Source organism: Balaenoptera physalus (genome assembly GCF_965194825.1).
Source record: "Balaenoptera physalus genome assembly, chromosome: 12".
Taxonomy (NCBI): domain Eukaryota; kingdom Metazoa; phylum Chordata; class Mammalia; order Artiodactyla; family Balaenopteridae; genus Balaenoptera; species Balaenoptera physalus.
In genome coordinates, this window is record NC_138897.1 from 76,446,577 (window position 1) to 76,464,099 (window position 17,523).

At 43.9% G+C, this 17,523-nt stretch overlaps 1 protein-coding gene and 1 long non-coding RNA gene across 6 annotated transcripts in view; one reads left to right on the forward strand and one right to left on the reverse strand.

Moving 5' to 3' along the window:
* The first annotated feature begins 2,211 nt into the window (after positions 1-2,211).
* Positions 2,212-17,523, forward strand: part of LOC309639360 (E3 ubiquitin-protein ligase RNF185) — an 88,962-nt gene continuing 73,650 nt past the window's right edge. For 2 of the 5 annotated variants that reach the window (XM_082416461.1, XM_082416462.1), the window contains exon 1: positions 2,220-2,381. The gene's annotated coding sequence lies outside the window, so the exon portion shown is untranslated. Of the gene's footprint in view, positions 2,382-17,523 lie in introns of all 5 variants that reach the window. The other 3 variants (XM_082416466.1, XM_082416467.1, XM_082416460.1) reach the window with 3 other exon arrangements.
* LOC309639364 lies at positions 5,440-17,515 on the reverse strand. Its single transcript, XR_014251623.1, has 2 exons — positions 10,581-17,515; positions 5,440-10,255 (listed from the first exon to the last, which is right to left on the reverse strand). It is a non-coding gene; the product is annotated as an uncharacterized lncRNA (long non-coding RNA).

Genomic DNA, 17,523 nt, shown 5'->3' on the forward strand with positions numbered 1-17,523 from the left:
GAACGGGACTTCCCTGGTGGTGCAGTGGTTAAGAATCTGCCTGCCAGTGCAGGGGATACGGGTTCGATCCCTGGTTGGGGAAGATCTCACATGCTGCAGAGCAATCAAGCCCGTGCACCACAACTACTGAGCCTGCACTCTAGAGCCCATGAACCACAACTACTGAAGCCCGTGCACCACAACTACTGAGCCTGCACTCTAGAGCCCACGAACCACACTACTGAAGCCCGTGCACCTTAGATCCCGTGCTCCGCAGCAAGAGAAGCCACTGCAATAAGAAACCCGTGCACCGCAATGAAGGGTAGCCCCCGCTCATCCCAACTAGGGAAAGCCCACGTGCAGCAACAAAGACACAGCCAAAAATAAATTAAAAAAAAAAAAAGAACTCCAGAGAACAATGTCTGGGTGCAAATTGCAGCTCTATCACCTATCAGTATGTCATCTGAAAACTGTTAATTAAATGATAAAATTGCATAAACTTTTAAAAGTTTTCCTTTACCCATTTGTATAGCAGAGGTAATCACCAAAACCATTTGCCGGGCTGTTGTGAGGATCAAATGAATCATTGTGTGGTGTGTGCTTAGGTAAGCTCGGTAAATGTTAGCTATTAATATTTTCAAGCCAAGTAGCCCATTAGTTTTGTGATTGTATGTTTGATATTTTTCCTGCTAGGCATGAAAGCAAAGATCTTGTCTTGTTTCCTACTGCATCACCAGTGCTCAGCATATAAATTAATGTTTGATAGGTAAATAAGTAAATTGGCTAGAACCAAGGCACTCCCCTCATTCTGGGGGTAAATTTTAATTTTTATATCATTGTCCATTGAAATAAAAATGCACAATGTGAGAGCTGTTTCAGTTTTATTTGGGGACTCACTGACGACTATAGCCCAGGGGTAGACAGCCTCTTAGATAGTTTTGAGGAACTGCTCCAAAGAGGTGGGCGAGGTTGGTTTACATGTGATTTTGGAGAAGGGGTATGTGCAATCAAGCACACATCTCAGTAGAAGGTTGCTGTGAGTCACGAGGAACACATATCTCAGTTAATGACATTAGTGTCTTTCTAGGTATGAAAATATGCAAGAAATTGGGCTCCTAAAATTTTCTCCTGAAAATATCTAACCATCTGAAGACCTGTTCTGCCAGTTTTCCCAGAGCACAGAGTGCCTCATTCCTGATCTTCGCCCCTGAACTCCTTTCATTGTGTGTTGAAGGTCAGAGACTACGGTGGCTAATGACTCAATCCTTGTAGAACCGGGTGTCAAGAGACCTTCTTTAGTTGGCATCTGAAACTTAAAGAAAAGTTGCAAAAATTACGTAAGGAACTTCCATATACCTTTCACCTAGATTCACCACTTGCTTACATTTTGCCTCATTTGCTTAAATCATGCTCTCAATTTTTATACACCCGAATTTTTTTCCGAATCATTTGAAATTAAGTTGGAGACATTGTGCCCTTTTACCCCTAAATACTTCAGTGAATATTTCCTAAGAACAAGGGAGTTCTCTTAACATAACCACAATACAATGACCAAATGTAGAAATTTTAACATTGATATCCAACCCCTAAACCACGATCCATATTCAAATTTCGTCCCTTCCAGGAAGCACATGATATTTACTTGACCTATAACTGGTGATGTTAACTCTGATAATTTTGATTCACTTGTTCTGCGAGGTTACACCTCTGTGAAATTCCTATTTTCCCTTTGCAATCAATAAGTAATCTATGGGAGACCCTTTACTGTGTAACCATCCTGTTCCTCCAGCTTTACCGTCCATTACTGATTTTCTAACTCCGTCATATTTGCTAGTTGTCATTCTACTAAAAGGAAGAATTTCCCCTTCTCCCCCATTTATTTAATCACTTATTTATATCAGTAAAGAGTCATTGGGTTATAATTTTATTCAGTTATATTCTGTTACTATCATTATGTGTTTTGCTCAAATTGCCCAGATTTGGCCAGTGGGATCTCCTTCAAGTTAGCTCCTGTGTCCTATGACATATTCCCATCATTCTGATTCCCATCATCCTTACACTCTGTTCCAACAAAAATGTTGCAAGCACGTCTGGGGCTTTCCATGCCCGGACTTAGGCTTTTTAAAAAGCTGCCAAACGGTCCCTGTGTTTTTCCGCTTCCTGCCAGCAGGCGGAACCTTAGAGCCCAGTATCTGGGGCCGAAGCACAGCGGCGCGGACCAACCTTTTCCGGTTGTGGCCGGAAGTCCCCGGAGAGCGGCGGCTCTGAGTCAGCTGACCAGGGTCCGCGTAGGAGGAATCTGAAGTCCGGCCGGCCGGACGGACCCAGCTAAGGGACTGGCTGGGCGGCCGACGGACGGACAGGCTGGGGCGGCCTCGGCGGCGTTAGCTGAGCAGGGGCAGGTACATGAGGGGTTGGGGCTGCAGGTGGGGGCCGTCCAGGTTGAGGGACGCGGGCGGGGACCGGGTTCCGCCTTCAGCAGGCCCACGGGCTGCGACACCTGAGCCCAGGAGCACAGACACAACAAGTCCGGCTCTGGCCCGGGCCATTCGCCCCAGAAGGGACGTCAGGCTTGTATTGTGGTCTTTCGTCCAGTGATTACAGTTTGGGGAAACTGAGGCCCCAAGTAGGGAAAAGGCCCCCACAAGCGGTCCTTTCCAGGTAGGGACTCACTCTAACTCTGACTTCCAGTCGAGGCCCCTCTCTCATGTGGAGGTGCTTTTAATGAGTTTGCCCCGATTGGAGAGGCCGAGGCCCGGAAGCGCGCTGAATAGAGTTGGGCTTGGGAGTAAGAGACCTGACTTTGAGACTTCGTCGCCGACAGCCAGTTGTGCTTTATGGGCCAAATCCTTTCGCTGTGTCGGGCCTCAGTTTCCTCATTTGTAAAACAGGGCAGTGTATCTCTAAATATGGTTCTCACAGCCTCTGCTTTGAAACGCCCTACGGTGCATACTTCACAGTGCAGGACTCAAATAAGACTCTGATTTAGAATCTGGGTCGCAACCAGGGAAACTACATTTTGAACATACTCCTCGGGGGTCCTCTGCATACCGATGTTTGAAGCCCACTGATCTTAAGTGCTTTCTTGCTGTGAGTTCTAGATATGCATTCTTTGCTTTGAGGCAGCTGGAACTTGTTCAGGATCTTTGGGGGGCGGGGCGGGGGGGCTGGCGAGAATGTTTAGCCCAGAAAAGAGAGCAATGGAAGGGAAAACAAAACAAAAAAATCTCATCAAAAACAGAAAAGATTGTTATGGTGAAGAGGGCTTCCACTTCATCTTTGCGGTTGAAAGAGGCAGAAACTAGGATCAATAGGTGGATTCTACAGGAAGACAAAATTTTGATTTAATAGAAGAACTTAATGCTGGCCACAGGTGACCAGCAATGGAATGGATTGCCTCCAGAGGTAGTGAACTCCCTGTCAAAGGAGTTATTAGATGGAGGTCCTTTTCAACTTGAAAATGTCTAAATCTGAGTAGTTACTTTGAGTCTTTCTGGTGCTGCCTTCTTTTTTTCTGCCCTCTTTTCTTGACATCTCCATCCCCCCAGCCTACATCTCCAGAAGTGAGGCCAGTGGGTTTGAACTTATGTAATCTCTTCCTGTCCTGTGTACCATCCTTCTTTTCAAGGACTTTGGAATGGCCCACCTGATAAGGGCTCCTTAAATGTTTGTTGAATGAATAACTAAGCAGAGTCCCCACCCCATCAGTTTGTAGCTTATTTTCTTAGAATAACTTGGAAATGAATCTGAAGACTTTGATGAGGAGAAGCCAGTGAACTCTTTGGAATATGGGTTGGAAGGAGGCTGTTCAAGCCAGCCTCCCCCAGCTCCAGGACATAAATCCCTCTTTAATCCTCTCTCCAGCAGTGTGTTGTTATAGATGTTGTGTCTACTGAGAGAGTTTTTGCAATCTGTTGGCTAACTTCATCAACATTTAAAACCAGTCCTGAGATGGACTTGACTTGCCAGTTCATCCTCACATGTAATCTGCAGATAATGCTTCTAGCATAAATTTAGTTTTCTAATTAAACATCAGAGCTCCTTATTTTGTGATTTACAAAACTCCAAGCAGATCACTTTTTAGAAACCTGTTAGAATGCTTACGTTGCCCTATAGAACAGAGGTTCCATATTGACCCAATCCTGCTGGAATGCCCCTGTCAAAAAAAGGTTGGGTTTGAGCCAAGACTTCCTGCCTGTGTTTATCTTCCTCCCTTTTTTGTTTGTGTTTCCTAGGATGTAAAGAAAGTTGTGAAATGCTTATTCAGATATTATCCAGGTGTTGAGTAAAATGATTGTAATTTAGTGGTGTCTTTAAAACTTCTCAATCTGAAATTTTCCTCTTAAGAAAGTACCTAAATCAGCATTTTAGGAAAATCGAACCAAGTTTCTATAAATAAGGTTGTATTGGAACACAGCCACACCCTTTAATTTATATACTGTTTTTGGCAGCAGAGTTGCCCCAAAGACCATATGGTCCGCAAAGTCTAAAGTATTTAATGTACAGTGCTTTTCAGAAAAGAAATTGCCAACCCCCTGACCTGCACCATGTACTTTCTTTTTTACTTTGAAATAATTTTAGACTTCCAGAAATAATACACAAACTTCCTGTATACTCTTTACCCAACTTTCCCTAATGTTAACATTTACATAACCATAACATTGTCTAATAAATTTAACATAAATACAGTACTACTAACTAAGCTATAGGCTTTATTTAAGTTTTGCCATTTGTCCCACTAATGTCCTTTTTCTGCTCCAGGATCCAATCCATTTTCCCACATTGCATTTAGTATCAAGTCTCCTTAGTCTCTTAAATCTGAGACAGTTCCTCAGCCTTTTTTGTCTTTCATGACTAAACTTTTGAAGAGAACTGGCCAATTATTTTGTAGACTGTCTCTCAAATTTATTTTTTTGAGGTAGAATTCACATATAAAATTCACCATTTTAAAGTGTGAATGTTGACAAAGTTATGCAACCATCACCACTGTCTTAGTTCCAGAACATTTTCATCTTCCGAAGAAGCCCGGTACATGTTAGCAGTTTCTCCCTAGTCTCCCCTCTTGCCATCCCCTGGCAACCACTAATCTGGAATCACATGTATGTGGCCTTTTATGTCTGGCTTCTTTCATTAAGCGTAATGTTTTTGGGGTTCATCCATGTCATAGCATATGTCAGTACTTCAGTCCTTCTTATGGCTGAGTAATATTCCACTGTAGGGATATACTGTGTTTTGTTTATCCATTTGTCAGTTGATTGACATTTAAGTTGTTTCTGTCTTTTAGTTGTTATGACATGCTGCTCTGAACATTCATGTACAAATTTTTGTTTGAACATATTTTCAGTTCTCTTAAATGTGTTTACGTAGGAGTGAACTTGCTGGGTCATATGGCAACTCTATTTTTAACTTTTTGCCTGCCGAACTGTTTTCCACAGCAGCTCACTATTTTACATTTTCTTCTTTTTTTTTAATAAATTTATTTATTTATTTATTTTGGGCTGTGTTGGGTCTTTGTTGCAGAGCACTGGTTCTAGGCACGTGAACTTCAGTAGTTGTGGCACACAGGCTTAGTTGCTCCATGGCATGTGGGATCTTCCTGGACCAGGGATTGAACCCATGTCCCCTGCATTGGCAGGCGGATTCTTAACCACTGCGCCACCAGGGAAGTCCACCATTTTACATTTTCATTAGCAATATATGAGGATTCCATTTTCTCCACACCCTCTTCAACATTTGTTATTGTCCTTTATTATTATTTTTTTTTTCCACCCTAGTGGGTGTGAAGTGGCATCTCATTGTAGTTTTATTTACATTTCCCTAAGGCTAGATGGTGTTGAACAGCTTTTCACGTGCGCACGTTGGTCATTTCTTCTTTGGAGAAATGTCTATTCAGATCCTTTGCCCTTTTGTAATTGAGTTACTTGTCATCATGTATAATTTTACATGTAAATATTCAGAGTTTGCAGATCCCCTGAAGCCCCTTGAAGTAATTCAGTGAGAGCTGAACTGCAAAATCTGAGGCAGTGCCAGTAACTCCGTGACCTGAAGGCAGTTGGATTTGGACATGTTGAAGTGCAGAGTGAGTTGTACGTCTGAAACTGCTGACCACTCAGAGCTTGGTTCAACCCCAACCACTGCTGACCATGCATAGCTGGGGGGGCCATGTCAAGTGAAAGGGGTACTACAGCATCATCCCAGATGTGATAAGACCACTAGGAGATCCTGTAATTTGGGAGCTGCTCTTGTGTTTGTCTGGTCACAGGCAGGGAGTCGAGGAGTCAGTGGTAGTTGGAAACGCTCGGGACTGGTGATAGCCTTGGGCAGCTGCCTGAGGTGGCAGAGCTACCAGTGCACCCACGCTTCTCTTGACCCCAGAGCATTTGACTCTAACTAGACTATCTTGAAAACACACACACTCAGACACACACACCCCAGTAATTCTAATTGTGAAAGTAATATGTGCTCATATTAGACATTTTGGAAGATACAGGAACTGCCCTAGAATTTTCTGCAGCAGCTGAATCATTTTACATTCCCACCAAAAGTGCACAAGGGTTCTGATTTTTTCCACCTCCTCACCAACACTTGTTTTCTGTTTTTTTTTTTTAAATAGTAGCCATCCTAATGGATATGAGATGGTATCTCATAGTTTTGATTTGCATTTCCCTAATAATTAGTGATGTTGAGCATCTTTTCATGTTGTTATTGGCCATTCGTATATGTTCTTTGGGGAAATGTCTATTCAAGTCCTTTGCCCATTTTTGAATTGGATTGTTCATTTTTTTGTTGTTGAGTTTTAGGAGTTCTCTATGTATTCAGGATATTGATCCCTCTGACATATGATTGGCAGATATTTTCTCCCATTCTGTGAGTTGCCTTCTTACTTTGTTCATAGTGTCTTTTTTTTTTGGCCGCGAGGCTTGCAGGATCTCAGTTCCCCAATCAGGGATTGAGCCCGGGTCACAGCAGTGAAAGTGCCAAATCCTAACCTCTAGACCACCAGGGAACTCCGCTGGTCTATCTTATAAATGCTCTCCTGATGGTCCTCCTTGGGACCTCCTATTGAAAGGAGAAGTGAGATCATTGTTTTTGTCAAGTATATGCCGATGTTATTAAAACTCTTAGAAAGTTTTCTCCTTAGTTGGTTAAACCTTGTCGACCTTATTCATTTTCTTGATACTCTACCTTTAGAGTATTTCAGAGGTCTTCAGCTCAGCTGCAAATAAAATTTGAATTAATAAGATTTTATAGAATCTGAATTTAATAAGAATTTACTGACTGCGTGAAAACAAAAGCAAAACTCTCACTTTGAAAACTTCTCTGATGACGAAGGACAGACACAATTACCCCATTTGCAGGTGAGGACCCTGGCTTAGCTGAGTGGCAGAGCTGAGCATCAGACTAGGTCCTCTGGCTCCAGGTTTGTCCTCTCACTGTATTATACTCGAAATTTACAGCCCTTAACTAGGATCTGTCCAGTCTGAAGAGCTTCCTTTAATACAATATTTTATCCAGTTATATTGGTTTGAATTGAAATTGGCAAATTCCCATCATTTATTGACATACATTTATTGAACATGTACTCTGTGTCAGGCACTGTGCATGTGACTCTAGGAGGTGTCTAACTAGAGTGAGCAAGACAGTTCAGTGAATAATTAATCCTCTATGTGAGTAGCATAATCTCTAATACAGGTCAGTACTAATTTGGGGAAACCTGAACTTTTTCTGGTTGCATATCCCTGATCTTTTTTTTTTTTCATTTGTTTAAGAGTTTTGGACAATACTTAAGAAAAAATTACTCTGAAACAGTTATGTAACATTTCCAGTTCTGAAAAACATCACTGAAGAATGTCTTATTCTTTTAGGACACTGATTTTCTACAACTTTAGTTGGCTACATTGACTTATCTTGAGTTGTACACTTCTAAGCAGTCCTGGGCATCAGAGCCATCAGCCCATGCACATTTATGAGGTGTTCTTGAGGTGTCTAGCCCTGTGCTGAGCAAGGCACCTGGAAGCTGGGTCTGGGCTTGAGGAGATAGACACACAAACAGATCACTGAGGTACTTAAGCACATTGGCTTAGGAGTTGAAAACTTTGCCTTTGACTGGCTCTGTGACACGGACAAGTGACCTAACTACTCTGCGCCTTAATCTAACATCCCAGGGGATGCTGAAGATGATAAGCAGTGTTTACCTCAAAGGCAGGTTGTAACGATTAAATGAGATGATTCATGTAAAGGGCTGAGCAGAGTGTTAGCTGATGTTTTTTATAGTGATAATAGATAGAACAAGTGCCTCCTGATTTTGACACTTTTGGGGAAAATCTGATTTTGCCCAGATCAAACTGTGTCCTGTTCTGGATTTCCTCATACACAGTTCTGATGTCTCACCTACAATGCCTTCAAGGAGCGATGCTCATTCAGAAAGGGAAGTTGTGACTCATTCATTCAGCAAGTTAACCAAATACCTGCTGATTGCATAGCTCCGTGGGGAGTATGAAGAAGCAGTCACACCTTCATTGTACTCTGTGAGACCTCACAGTGGAGGAGCGATTAACATTTCTTGAACACTTAACTATGTGCCAGGCACTGTGCTAGTCCCTTACTGTTTTACCTCGTTAATCCCTACAACTATCTTGTGAGGAAGGTAACTGCCCCATTTTAACGGATGAGTAAAGGCTTGGAGAGAAAATAATGACTGAAGTCACAGAGTAAGTAGTGGAGCTGAGATTTGAACCCAGAGCCATCATATTCCTCTGTGCCATGATAATTTTTTTTTTAATTTAGTTAATTAATTTATTTATTTTTGGCTGCGTTGGATCTTCATTGCTGCGCGCGGGCTCTCTCTAGTTGCAGCGAGCAGGGGCTACTCTTCATTGTGGTGCGCGTGCTTCTCATTGCGGTGGCTTCTGTTGTTGCGGAGCATGGGCTCTAGGCATGCAGACTTTAGTAGTTGTGGCACGAGGGCTCAGTAGTTGTGGCTTACGGGCTCTAGAGCGCAGGTTCAGTAGTTGTGGCACACAGGCTTAGTTGCTCCGCGATATGTGGGATCTTCCCGGGCCAGGGATCAAACCTGTGTCCCCTGAATTGGCAGGCGGATTCTAAACCACTGCGCCACCAGGGAAGTCCCTGTGCCATGATAATTTTTTTTTAATATTTATTTGTTTGTTTGCGCCAGATCTTAGTTGAGGCAGGAGGGCTCCTTAGTTGCAGCTCCAAGATTCCTAAGTTGTGGCTCCCCAGCTCCTTATTTGCGGCACACGGGCTCCTTAGTTGTGTCATGCAAACTCTTAGTTGCGGCATGCATGTGGAATCTAGTTCCCTGACCAGGCATCGAACGCAGGGCCCCTGCATTGGAAGCGCGGAGTCTTATCCACTGTGCCACCAAGGAAGTCCCTGTGCCATGATAATTTTTAAGGACAAAAGTCCATAATAGGTTAAGGAACATTTTAAGACAGTGATACAAGGAATGACAGAAGGCAGCCTCTTGGATGACCCTCGAAAGTTTGTGCTGGGGTAATCCGAATCCTACTTCACCCTTAACTTATGAAACCTGGTAAACTTTAAGAAAAATCATTGAAGCTTAAAACAAAACAAACAAAAACACTTTTGATTTAGAAATAACGGAAAATGAAACTTCTCTGGTGGTCCAGTTGTTGAGATTCCGCACTTCCACTGCAAGGGGCTTGGGTTCGATCCCTGGTTGAGGAAGTAAGATCCCGCGTGCCACGCGTACATACACACACACACACACACACACACACACACACACACACACACACGCGAAAGAAAAAAGAAATAATGGAAGACAATGCGAAGAAGTAGGAACAGCTGACCCTAGAATTCCCACTCAGATATGTGTTACGTTTGGAAATTGTTATCTCTAGGGCCTAGCATAGTGCATGGAACATAATGGATTTTAATAACTAATTAGCGAGTGAATTAGTGAATTTAAAATACCTTCCCAAACTGCCAAAATTACCCTATGTTTCTCATGCTACTTATGCGTTCTCTTTTGAAAACATACATATCATTGGCAAAGATGGGGGTAACAAGCACTCTTACGTATTTTTCATGGGACTAAAAATTGGCACATCCTTTTTGGAGGGTATTTGATACAGAATTACAAATATAGATACCCTTTGACCCAGTAGTTCTACTTCTGGAATGTGTCCTAAAGATATAGTCTGGTACCATTGGTCTCCAAGGCAGGGAACAGGATGACTAGGTTCCAGGGATGGGAGAGAGAGACTTTTCAGTATATATCCTTTTGTACCTTTTTTTGTTTGTTTGTTTTTTAAATTTTTATTTATTTATTTATTTATTTATGGCTGTGTTGGGTCTTCGTTTCTGTGCGAGGGCTTTCTCTAGTTGTGGCAAGCGGGGGCCACTCTTCATCGCGGTGCGCGGGCCTCTCACTGTCGCAGCCTCTCCTGTTGCGGAGCACAGGCTCCAGACGCGCAGGCTCAGTCGTTGTGGCGCACGGGCCCAGTTGCTCCGCGGCATGTGGGATCTTCCCAGACCAGGGCTCGAACCCGTGTCCCCTGCATTGGCAGGCAGACTCTCAACCACTGCGCCACCAGGGAAGCCCCCTTTTGTACCTTTTGAATTGAGCCATGTGAATGTGTTACTTATTAAAAATATAACTCAAGGGCTTCCCTGGTGGCGCAGTGGTTGAGAGTCTGCCTGCTAATGCAGGGGATACGGGTTCAAGCCCTGGTCTGGGAAGATCCCACATGCCGTGGAGCAACTGGGCCCGTGCGCCACAACTACTGAGCCTGCGCGTCTGGAGCCTGTGCTCCGCAACAAGAGAGGCCGCGATAGTGAGAGGCCCGCGCACCACGATGAAGAGTGGCCCCCGCTTGCCACAACTAGAGAAAGCCCTCGCACAGAAACGAAGACCCAACACAGCCAAAAATAAATAAATAAATAAATAAATAAATAAATAAATAAATAAAATATTTTAAAAAAAATTTCCTTCCTTTAAAAAAAAAATATATATATAACTCAATAAAATTTAAAAATGTGAAAATTTCTGAGAGAATTATTATACTGAGGCTCATCACACCTTAGTGTAGATTTCTTTAATCAGATTGCTTTCCATTTTGTCCCCTGTTGAGATCTGATGATCTGGGACCTTTAACATCTTCCCATATTTTTTCTGAGTCTTAATAACATAGTACTTACTATGGAAAAAGTGGAAAGTACAGTTAAGTGTGAAAAAAGCTTTAAAAATTTGCCCATGATTCCGTTATCCAAAGACTACTACAGTTAATATTTGGGCCCCTTCCAATTTTTTTCTGTATCTTTTAACCTGTTAATATCATACAGTATGTTCAATTTGGTATACAATTTTCTATCCTGCTATTTTCATTTAACATTATTTTATATAATTAAAATTCCCATATAGGCAAAATCCTATGGAAGCGTAATTTTTAGTGGCCTTGTAATCTGTCATGTGAATTTACCAGTTTATTTAGCAGGGGATGGGAACTGGATGGGGAGAGAAAGAGACATTGGAATCATGGAACCATTTGGAAGGTTAGGCGGGTCTGGGTTTGGTGGCTCAGCAGGCAATGTGAGCTCGACAGGCAGGGGCTGAAGGCATGAGGATTTCCAGGCCTTTCTTCCTGCCTCAATTGCAGCCCTTGCTGCCCTACCACCCCAACATGTTCTCTGGGCTCCAGCCACACTGAACTTGGCAAATTGAGTTATCCACTTGTCCTGTGTGCTGCGTCTCTGTCCTCCCCAGCAAGCCCTGCCCTCAGGCACTCTGTACACACCACTGTCAGCACGCAGCACACTGGGCTGCCTTGTTGGTTTACTTACCTCTATCCCCTTTTAGACTGAAACCCTTGAATGCCTGGTAAATAGGATCATTAATAAATCTTTGAAGGTAGGTGTGGGGTTAGTTGTACAGATAGAGAGGTTAGAGGATACCAGAGAAAAAGACCAGTGCAGCCCTAAGGAAAAGAGGCCATTTGCTCAGCCTCTTCTGTTCTTCTGGACCTGAAAGGCTGTTCAGGTCCTTGGTCCTATACTTGAGGGCCAGGCCTCTGAGCTATAGCCTAGGGACCGAAACTCCATTTAGACTCCAAAATTTTAGAGCCTGGATTCTGTGTGTTCCAAGTTCCAATCAGCTTACTCAGATTTCCTCCCACTCTAACCTTCTGTGAGTGTGATGTAGACATTCTCAGAATGCGAGTCCCACCTCTGCCTACGTGTGATCCTGCAGCAGCCTAATGAGCAGTGAAGACAGGCTGGGGCTCGCCACCGTTCCGGCAGAAAGCTTCTGTACGAACACGCGTGTGCCCACAGGAACAGGACTTCTGCTGGGTCACCTCTCACATCATGCCAGTTATTTATCATCCAAATTTGTAATCTTCATAATTAGAATCACCATTTCCAGATGCCTCTATACACCCTGGTCCAGGAATTCTTAGAGCTGAAGGGGCAGAGAAGGCAGATTATGAATACCTGCGGTTCTCTAGAACCTGAGAACTGAACACAAGAATACTACAAAGAGATTTCCTCGTGAGGTCACGTTCCCTGGTGATTCCTTGAGGGATATGCAGCTCTCAGTTTCTCTCCCTTGCTCAGTTCCTGTGAGGTGGGCCAGGTTAGCTCTGGGAAGGTAATAGGAGTGAGGATGCTGGGTCAAGCAACTTCAACTGCCAGGCTCTGCGTTCCTAAGAGATCATTAACTATCACAAATCTGCCTTCGTTCCAGCACCAAATGTGCTGCCGTGGACATCTCAACTTCAGGGATGTTTTTCAAAACAAGCTGTGAGCTTGTTTCTTAAATGATCAGCTTTGTCCCAGATGGGCCAGGTGCTGGGTGGTCTTGAGATCTCAGCAGACTTGTCCCCCACCCCCCAAGTTTATCTGACCTCTTCATAGTCCCTGTGGGCTGTAGTTGGGGGCTGGGTATTCTGAAGGACAAGCCCTATGGTTACTGTCCCTCCCAAACTCTGTGCTTTGCTGTGCTGTGCTGTATTGCTTTGTGCTTTTGGTAGAGTCTCCCCTTAAGAACTGATTTTCCAAAACTCTTCATCAGAGAATCTTCTGGAGTGGAAGGTGGGACACTTATTTAAAAATATAGATTCTTGGGCTGTAGCCAGTTCCAGGTCCTATTTAAATCACCGAGGGGGTCTAGGAACCAGATCTCTGGGAGGGTGCCTTGTTTAGGAAAAAGAGGCAAATTTGATGGAGCTCCTTGTTAAGAATTCTTACAATTAGCTCCTATTCTAGACTCCAGGGGTTCAATGTGGTCTTGCTCTTTTTTACCCCTTTCACCCCAGTTGGTAGCACCAGGCCTCGATTGTAGTTGGTACTAGAGATCCTTTGGTTTCACGCATAAATGGATGAGTGGTGAGTTTGCTTTGCACTCACTTCAAAGAACACAGAAGTTAAGAGCATTGCACTGTGAATTTGAGGGAAAACAAAGACCAGGTATTTAATTTTGTAAAGTTGCATGTTAAAGGGTAACAGGTAAGAGTGAAAAGAGTGCTGATGTGTTGGAAAGTCTGAATTGGGCACAGAATTACATGTATGATGGCCTGGCCTTGGGTAAGTCCTCTAACATCCCTGGCCTGATGTCCTCTGTAAAATGGAGTGAGGGTCAGAAGTGGTAGTAGGTGTGAATGTGCTTTGAAAACTAGAAAGTGAATTCAGCTCAGGAGTGAAGAATGGTCAGGGTAGGGACAGGGGCACAGAACCAGCCACAAGAAGGCTACTGTGTGGTCAGGTCCAAATCCATAGGCCTTACAGGGAGCAGGAGAGCTTTTAACAGCATGGCAGCTCAGATAGGCTCAGGGCCAGCTTCCTTTCTGCTCTGTCCAGTTTCTGAGCCAACTAGGGTCCTCTGTTCTCTAGGGCAGTGTCCCAGTCCTGCTGGGCCCATGAGGCTGTGTCCACATTTTGTTGTCCTGCAGGTGCTCAGTGGACAGTCCTCAGGGAAGGCTGCTCATTTCTGCCTTGCTGCCCTGGCGTGGTGAGGTTCCTGTGTGTGAGGGAAGGTAGGAGGTGAGGAGAGGAGGCTCCAGTGACAGGGCCCAGGATATGTAAAAGAGAGGTTATGTGAGCAGCCGGCCTGGGAGTTGACCAAAACCAGTCACACGTGCCTGTGCCCACTCACTCAGAAAATATTTGCGTGCCTACCAGGATGAAGCTCTAGAGCTCGGGTAGGGACCACGTGGTCAGTCTGCTAAGAATTAGAATGAGCGTGATATGGTCTGCCTAGAGTTGGGACATGCAGGCCTGTCCCAGTGCATGGCCTAATGCATGACTGCTATTCCCTGCAAACTCTGAGTTGACCTATTACTGTCCCCTGGCCATTCCTACCCTGACACCTACCATGACCCTGATTGTCCCCTTAGGCCTGTGTGTAGGAAAATGCACTGTGCAGAGCCTTGTTGGGCCAGTGAGTGGAGAGGGCAGCGAACCAGGGTAAGTGCATGTATGTGCATCTCCCCTGCAGCAGTGGCCCCCTCTTACCTTGGTGGGTCCTCCAGGTCACTGTGTTATCGCATATGGCCACCTTAGCAGCCCTGTAGGAGGTATGACATTCTCATTTTTCAGGTGAGAAAAGATACTCAGGCCATTAAGGGATTTCCCAGAGCTACATGGCTAGTCAGTGGTGGAGCCAGGACTTCAGTACAGAACCTTTCAGGATTGGGGAGAACTAGAACATCAGGGAAAAAAAGTTTTTAAATGCACTGTTATTCTTTTGTCTGATTTTAGAATTAATACAGGTAAAAATGTCAGTTTTATAAACACGGAGGACCTCTGAGCCCCCACCAGTACAGAGATAATCACTATTAATAGTTTGGTATGTTCTTCCACATTTTTAAAGACATTTTCTAATATTTATATTCATTATTGTTTTAACAAATGTAATATTGTACATACATTTTACAGTTTACTTTTTCAAAAATGTTATTGTAAAAGTAATATCTGCTTGTCATAAAACACTGAAACAGGATAAGAATATAAAATTCAAAGTTCCCCAGCCCTCCTAATCCCAGAAATAACTGTTGATAGTTTAGTGTGTGCCTTGTAGACATTTTCTTTGCAAAATATATCCTCATTTCTGTACTTTATTCTCACCTAAATAAATTCATACACATACTCTTCTGCAACCTGACCTTTTTAAAAAGTATCTTTTATAATGGAAAATTTTCAAGCACACAAAAATAAACTGATGCAATGAACCTCCATTCATCATCCAGCTCCAACAACCATCAACTTCCTTGTTCTTGTTTCTTTTCTCTCTACTTTCACTTTTCCCCCTGGGGTATTTTAAAGCAGATCCCAAACATCTTATCATTCCTTCATAAATACTTAAGCATACGTATCTAGCAGATGAAAAAATTTTAAATATGCCACTATCATACCCAATAAATCTAACAGTAATTCTTTAATATAAACTAATACCCAGGCTAAATCAATTTTTGTCATTCACCTCACACATGTCTTTTTCAGTTGAATTGTGTGAATCTGGTTCCAATGAGATCCACATACTGCCAGTGGTTGGTATGTCTCAAGTCTCAATTTGTAACTCCACACCCCACCCATGCTGTTTATTTTTTGGAGAATTTTGATTATTTGTCCTGTAGAAAGTCCCACATTCTGGATTTGCTGATTGCATCTTCCTGGAGTTGTTTAACACATGGATCTATGCCCATATTTTCTGTAACCGGGTACTTTGCTTTAGAGACTTGATTAGAGCTATGTTTTAGGGTGAGGATGCTTTGTTGTTGGTGCTGTATGCTTCCAAATCATCATATCAGGGGACTGTCATTAAAATCCATCAGTGAACCTGACTTATGGTTGTCTTTCCACATCTATACACATAGTCCTTAATTTAAAAAATATATATATATATTTTTAAAGAAACGTGTCGGGTGCTTGAGCTGGAATGACAAAGAAGGGCCATAATGTGGCCCTCACAAGCAGGCTCCACCCTATGAAGAAGAGAGCAGATGTATATGGAGAGGATGAAGCACTAGATCATGGGGAAGGTCTTGGAACTGAGGCCAACAAGGCACAGTGCTGCTGGCAGCAAGCTGCTCTTCTGGGACACTATGTAAAATGATGTAACTGAGTGAAAAAGTGGTGGTGAGCTGGCCTCCTCTCCCTGCTCACGTCACTGAGCTGCTGTGGTGAGGGATGCTCGTGAATCTAGAGTTCTGAGTCTGTTGTGTAGAGAGGCTTCTGGGTCTAAAAGGACTGTGGCTTTTTGGTCCTTATCTCCTGGTACTTTGGAAGCTGAAATCAGGGTGGTCTTCTGGTGCTCCATTGGTGAGTCCCAGACTTGTGGCGGGGCTGCCTGCTTTGGAGAGAGCAGGTGAGATGACCTGGTGCAGCCTCAGAGCTGGAAGGGGGCACCTGGAGACCATGGAGTCCAGTGCCTCAGTTTACAGATGAGAAGACTGTGGCCAGAGAGGAGAGGGGACGTTTCCAAGACCAGCTAGCAAGCTGGAGGCTCAACTGCGACCAGCATCCAAGCCTCCGATTCTGACTGGTAGCCACCTAGCATTTCCCATTTGGAATCTCTGAGGTGGTGAGGGTGGCCAGATCAGGCTCTTGACAGATTCTTACTCTGCACCCAGAATTTCTGAGTATCCTTTGGTGGTGTTCTCATGCTCGTTCTTGTTCAACCCCTGGTGGGTTCTTTGACCTGGAGGTGGTAGTGAACAGGGGTCTGTTTCTCTCAGTATTTGGTGACCAGCTTGGTCTGTGGTGGTACAATGGTGGTTTAAATACAAACTGTGTCACGAGTCCCAGCCTCAGCTCCACGTTCATTAGTCAGCGGAGAGGTCTCGGGCTGCAGTTTCCTAAGGGATAAAAGCTCTTCCTTCATTATGTTTGTATTTATCTTTCACTTATGGTAGGTACTACTGGTTTTCTGTTTTCAGCAGTGATATAAGCCTCCTCTTAAATGTTGATAGATTCAGACAAAATCAGGTATGTAGTATTCTAACCTGGCAGAAGGGGAAATGCAAAAGATTGCAGTGTGGAAGACGTTGGACCAGATGACCTTTCTGATCCTTCCTAGCTTCCTGGGAAGCTTTCATGGTTACCGGGTTTTCTTTGTATTCTGGCATGCACTGATCATGACTTTCTGGCCTGAGCAGACTCGATCGCCAACATAGAGGCCGTCCAAAGTTAGAGGACACCCTGTGAACTTTCATTCTGATTGAGCATGTATTTATTTATCACCTGGGCGGTTATCCTGGGAGAATGGAAAGACAGTGAGACAGGGTCCTAGTTCCTGTGGAGGGCTGTTCCTTGGAGGCTGCTCTCTATTTGTGCGGTTCGTTATTTGTGTGGTCCATTCTGGGCCGTGTTCATGGGAAGTTTCTGAGTCATTTCTCTCTGGGCAGTGCCCCACGACTGTCATCCTCTGCAGCGTCTGGGAAGTCTACTCAGGGGTTCAGTCATAGTCTGAACTTCCAGACCTGAGAGAATATGGGGGTATTGGCATGGAGACTGAGGGGAGTGGCCTGCAGAAATGGGCAGTCATGGGCTCTCTGCCTTTCA